General features: G+C 46.3%; 1 non-coding gene across 1 annotated transcript; it reads left to right on the forward strand.

The window, feature by feature from the left end:
• The first annotated feature begins 2707 nt into the window (after positions 1–2707).
• On the forward strand, positions 2708–2780 carry TRNAW-CCA (transfer RNA tryptophan (anticodon CCA)). The gene has a single exon. It is a non-coding gene; the product is annotated as a tRNA-Trp (tRNA).
• The last annotated feature ends 3665 nt before the right edge of the window (positions 2781–6445 follow it).

The raw sequence follows: 6445 nt of genomic DNA on the forward strand, positions 1-6445 counted from the left end.
TTGTGGGTCTATATCTGTACTGGTCTCCCTGCTGAAGCTTTGGTTTAGGTGTCTTGGCCGCCCAATCATGGTTCTTACTTCTTTGTTTCCAAGCTGTTAACTGTATTGTTAAGCCAAGAATAGACACAGCTGCACTTTTCTTCAGTTATAAGAATTGAAGATGCCTGGGGTTAATTGAGAACTAGGTATAGTGTAATTCTTCGCATTATACCTGAGTTGTAGGCTGTATATGCCTGTTGGATCTCTGGTTCTTAATCCTGATGATAGGAATTAGGTCTTTTCTTAGAGGAAGAGAGTAGTTTTTATAATTTATTCATTTTTGAGCCAGTTTTGCCGAATGTGGTTAAAACTTCCCTCCATCTGTAGTTGACACACATTTAGCATTTAATTTCAGCTCTTCTAATTATAATGCATTCCAAAATGTTACATGAGGGTTTTGTGTGTGAGTGTGTGTGTGCATCATCAAATAAGCGCACTGACTTTTTGGGAAACTAAATGCTTCTAGAGCTTTGTGAAGGGTGCTGCCTTGTCTTTGAAGCCTGGTTTGGCTTTTGTTTTTGTTTTATATTGAATATCAGGGTATTTACAATGATCTTTTGGAAAAAGTGATTCAAAAGGGAACCAAATTGAGCTGTGAAATGTGTTCCTCTGACCCTCTAGGCCTCTTCTATTTCAGGTCTTTGCTCTGGGGCCAGCTGACGTGGAACACTGATGCCATAAATTGCTGATTCTGCTATTTCTTGAAGTATTGGTTCAGTGAATCAGGGTTTGCTAGGTCAGAATTTTTTTGACATCAAGACCCTCTTCTCTGGGCCTTGGGCAATCCAGTTTCTAGGATGAGGTTTTGAGGCCCTCAAGAAAGGCCCTTAGCCCCCATCTTTGATTCCTATGCCTGAGGGAAGGTCAAGATTCAATTCCCTGTGACACCCAGCAGTGCCTGAAGTACTGCCAGGACTGTTTTTTCCCTCCAGTGAGAGAGTCCCAAGTGTCCTGGATGGCAAGCAGTTCTTAACTGGAGAACAGTAGCAGGAACAGGCCTGGAGGGGCCAGGGAGGAGGCACAAAAGCTGAATGGAGTTGCAAGGAAAGCACAGTTTAGAAGAAACTGTAGCCTTAATAGCTTTGTAATTACTTCTGAGCAAAAGACATCACCAGGTTTAATTTCACATGCCCTCACCTCCCCTTACCCTTAGAACCAGAGAAAAGGAGATTACTTAGACCAAGGCTGAACTGGGCAACTCTCAAACCTAATGTCTTTATCAGAGGTTTATTTCATCTCAAGTTGGGGCTTTTCCAGATTTGAAATAAAAGCATTTTCTGCTCGAGTTTTTTTAACTTGCCCATCAATAGTATGTAGCCCTTAACCTGAGGGTTATTAGAATCATGTAAAAGTTGAAATTAAAGAAAAAGCTCTCCTATTAACTTGCCCTCCTACCATCTCGCTCTTGGTTGTGGGGGAGGGGGAAGAGACCTCCAGAAAGAAGTCACGTTGTGGGCTGTGGGGGCAGGATAGAAAGCACTGTATTGCCACCCCGAGGCCCCACTGCTTGGACTGGAGACCACTAAAAGTGTAAGTACCCTATTTGCAAGAATAGCCCTTATGTCCGCGGTCAGAAATTGGAGCCAGCCCCCTACCCTGGCTTGAATCTGCACCTCCAGTCTTAAGATGGATGCTTCTTCAGCCCTGATGATTGGCTCTTGCAGCCCTGAGCCCCAGTCTCCTCTGTGTCTGGTTTTCCCTTGCCCCGCCTTTGCCAGGGATTCATTTTCATTACCATGAAAAAAGGCACAGGCCTTTTTCAACCTGTGCATCAAGGACCAAAAGAGGTCCTTATAGGAGGGCCCTGTGTCTGGGATCCTCTAAGGATTGCAAAGGGGCTTCCCCTGGTGGCTCCGTGGTAAAGAATCCGCCTGCCATTGTAGGAGACGGGTTTTTAAATTATTGGTTTGGCTGTGCTGGGTTTGAGTTGTGGCACGCAGAATCTTCTATCTTTGTTGCAGTGTGCAGGATCTTTAGTTGTAGCATGTGAACTCTGAGTTGTGGTATGTAGGATCTAGTTCCCTGACCAGGGTTCAAACCCAGGCCCCTTGCATTGGGAGCGTGGAGTCCTCGCCACTGGACCACAAGGGAAGCCTGAAACAGGTTCTTTTGACAGTCATGATTGAAACGGAGCTACAGCTAAAGATTCTTCCTCCTGCTTTATTCTTTGGCTAGGTTTTGAGGCTTGTTTTCTCTTGGGCTTTTCTTGCAAGTCTTACACGCCTTGTTTAAAAATAAAGCAAATTCTCCAAATTATGACAGATTTTTGATGACTTGATGTTCTGTAAAATCTTGCTTGGTTCAAATATTTCTTCTAAAAAATCACCTTTTCCAAAGTCTAGGTCTTGGTAGGACAACTGCAGGGGAGTTAAGATGCTAATAGGTATGTTCAGATCCCTTGTACTAGGCACACATGAGAGTTAGGATCCATCAGGCCTTGCCATTGGTTCTTGGGTTGCCCTTCTGGGGTGATTTCTGCTGGGACAAGTGATGTTAGCTGCCTCAGACCTTTATGCTGTTAAGAAAAACCTGTTGTTAGAAAAACTTATTTCAGGGATAAAATTGAATGTAAGGCCGGGTGTTGTCGAATCTCAAGGAAATTGCAGTGTAAAGTCAGTTTCTCATAAATCTGATAACCAGGAGACTGATTTGAGGTAACATTGGGGCTTTCCTGGTGGCTCAGAGGTTAAAGCGTCTGCCTCCAATGCAGGAGACCCAGGTTCGATCCCTGGGTCGGGAAGATCCCCTGGAGAAGGAAATGGTAACCCACTCCAGTATTCTTGCCTGCAGAATCCCATGGATGGAGAAGCCTGGTAGGCTACAGTCCACGGGGAAAGAGTCGGACACGACTGAGCGACTTTACTTTCACTTTCTTTTGGTTCATTTGGATGGTGGTGGGCCCACTGTATGCTTTTTTCTTTTGGCTGCACTTTGTGGCTTGCAAGATCTTAGCTCCCCAACAAAGGATTGGACCCAGGCCCGGCAGTGAAAGAGCTGAGTCCTAACCACAGGACCACCAGGAATCCCCATGAGTGTATGTTTTTGTTTTTGTTTTTATTGGAAGATAATTGCTCTACAATGTTGTGTTGGTATCTGCCATACATCAGCATGAATCAGTATAAATACTTCCCCTCCCTCCCTCGAGTGTATGTTAATGAGAAGGATTGAAATGAAGGGCGGGAGATACAGAGGGTGATATCAACCTACAGAGGTTAAAAGAAGCAAGGGTAGGGTTCTTTCCTTAAAGCTTTCAGGAAGTTGAATTGGCCTCTAAGATTGCAAAGGCCTTGCAGGGGCTGAACAGGCCCTGCTGCTTCTCCCTTCCCGAGGCTGCTTTCCTGTCTCAGCACTGAGGGCCTGTCTACCACCTTCCATTCCCCCAACCCCCATTCTCCTGCCTGGATGCCCTTAGTCTCTGATGTTCCTAAGGACATTGATTATGCCATGAAGGTCTTTAGGCCCTGTGTTTTTGAGTATGTTCCCTTGGTTTTTAGATTCCAGAATGAAAGGAAAGGAAACCCAGAGGGGCAGGGAAACTTTCCATCCCAACCCTTGGTAACCTTACCCGCCCCAGAGCCTCAGAAAGCTGGCTGGCTCCTCTTCCAGCTGAGTCCCTGTGGCTAGCTCCTCTTCCAGCTGATCCTCTTTGCTGCTGATCTATTATATGCCCCCCCAGTGACAGCTCACTGTCCCCAGCCCCATGCCCCGAGGGAGACCAAAGCCAGCCATCAGAGTCTGACTGTTCATCTTTCCCTTTCCCCGAGGTCTTTTCCCCAGCACATTTCTTCAGTAGCTAGGCAGCCACCTGTGAAAAACAGAAGGGGCGGGAAGGGGAACTTCCAATCCAGTGTTAAGACCACACAGCCAAATGCAGGGGGCATGGGTTTGATCTCTGGTCAGGGAACTGATTCCCACATTTCTCACAGCATGGCCAAAAAGTAAAAATTTTAAAAGGTAAAGAGTGACATGTTGAAAAAAAAAAACGGAGGGGAAGGCTCCTTTTGAAACAAAAATGTCTGAAGCCCTGCAGAGTGACAAGAAGCCTTTTTCCCATTCCTCTCTGTCCTTCGTTTTTTCAACTGGCTCAGTTCTGTGTCTGTATTCTCCAAGTTCACCTCCACACCTGCTGTTCCAGCCAGGTCTTGTCACTTCACCCATACAGTTGCCATGAGCTCACACACATACTGGGGTTTCGATTCATGGTTTGAATGTAAAAACAGGACAGTCAGCCTTGTCCATTTCACCCGGGCAATACACAGAGCAGTAAGTCAGCCTGGAGCCACTCCACTGAACTGTAGTTCTCATCCTCAAAGTTCTTGGGGTAGGGCCTCTGATGACAGGGGTTGGGGACTTACTATGCAGGAGGGCTGCAGCCATGGGGAGAGCTGCTGAAGCCTGGCTTGAGGAGGATTCCCCCTCCCATCCTTTTCCTGCAGCCGTCTCCCACGGGGCCTGTTACTACTACTCAGCTGCCACCAGGGGGAGCCAAACCTGCTTAGGGCTCTAAGCACCTGCTAAGAGCTTAGAGCTCTCCAGGTCCCCTCTTTCCCTTTATGTCGCCAGCAGTCAGGGTGACAACACGGTGCTCAATTCTCACTCATTCAGCAGACAGGAAAGTGCACACAGTGTAAGCACATTCCAAGTGCTGTGCTAGATGCTTAGAACTCAGAAAGGAAACTCTTATTTACCCGAAGCACTTGTCTAGAGGGTGAAATAAGGCATTACAACTTGGTGTGATAGAGATTATGATGAGGGAAGAGCCAAGTGCGATGGGAGCACAAGAGGGTCACCTGAGCCAGTGGTGGAAGTCAGGGAAAGCTTCCTCAAGGAAAACATTTTGACTTAAAGCAGTTGCTTACAAGTTGGCCAAAGGGGTTTGGGGAGAAGGGTCTTTCAGGCAAAAAAATAGCAAAAAAGAATGCAGCTGAGGAGGACTTCCCTGGTGGTCCAGTGGTTAAGACTCTTCCAATGCAGGGGATGTGGATTTGATCCCTGGTTGGGGAAGATTCCCCATGCCCTGGGGCAACTAATTCTTTGCATGGCAATGAAGACCCAGGGTAGCCAAAAAAAAAAAAACACAAGAATGGGGCTGGTATGTGTGTGTGTTTACAGGTAAGATGGGGAGCTGTAATGAGTAACGGGGGTGGGAAGACCAGATCATAACGGATGGTATAAGAATGACTGGATGCCTGTCTTCCCAGGGCACTTAGTAACAGCACCCCCTCCATGCTGTCCTGGTTTGGATAAATGAGTCAGCTATCACATGCTATCCTACTTGTAAGACATACTAAGGAGTGTGAACTTCATTCTAGGAGCAGAGAAGAACCCCTGAAAGTTGGAAGAGGGACCTGACAGGATCAGATCCAGACAGATAAAATAGACTGGCAGTATGTGAAGAATGGATTGGGTGGAGCTAAGTGTGGAGGAAGGTCAGTTATGGAGCCATGCAGTTGTCCAAGGGAGAGATGAGGGTGGCCAGGGCGAGAGAAGTATTGGTAGAGAGAAGACCAATTTGTACTCTTGGGCAGCAAAATGCAACAGAACCTGGTGGATGCTGGTACCGTGGAGGATGGGGCTGCCTGTGGAGAGGTTGTGGTCATCAATATATTTTTGCCCAAATGCCTTTTCCAGATAGTTATGAGGCAGTGGGGCTGCAAACCGGGCCAGCCTTAAGTATCCTGGATATTTGAATCCAAAGGATAAGGAAAAGTGGGAGGAGGATATGTAACGGGAGGAAAGCTAGGGAACAGTGAAGAAAGGTAAAAAGAGTTTTAAATGCACAAGGTAAAAACCTGGATTATAGGTTATCTAAAAGAGAACAATAAATGGAAGCCAACATAGAAGGCTGTACAGGAAAGAAAGGTGGATATTTTTAAAATTACAGTTTACAACAGCATGTGACCATTAGGGAGACGTGTGTAAAAAGCCTTCACCCATAATCTGCTGCTCCATGACAGGGATGATGATTTTGGTGTATTTGGGAGGTAGGCATGAGTGAGGCAAGAGCGGAAACAGCAGGTGAACTAGAGAAAATCTATGGTAACAGTTTAACAGGGTCCAAGGCCAGATTTAGAAGGCTACATCACCAACCCAGCTAGGGAATGGCAATCAGAGACTCATTGCAAAGGAGGGCAAAGGCTTCAGAGCCTTGTGTCCATGCTGAACAGGATCCTTGTTTTCTTCTTAATTAAAATGTTCATTTTGAGATAGTTACAGATTCGCATGCATTTGTGAAAAATAATTCAGAGATCCCATACTCCCTTTACCCACTTTCTCCTGCTTGTCACAGCTTGCAGAGCTAGAGTGTAATATACAACAGAATCAATATATTGACACAAGCAAGATACAGACAGTGCCATCATCACCAGGAGCCCTCACAGCCGCTTCCCTCCCACCCCTGCACCCT

Source organism: Bos mutus, chromosome X (genome assembly GCF_027580195.1).
Source record: "Bos mutus isolate GX-2022 chromosome X, NWIPB_WYAK_1.1, whole genome shotgun sequence".
In the NCBI taxonomy this organism is placed as follows: Eukaryota; Metazoa; Chordata; class Mammalia; order Artiodactyla; family Bovidae; genus Bos; species Bos mutus.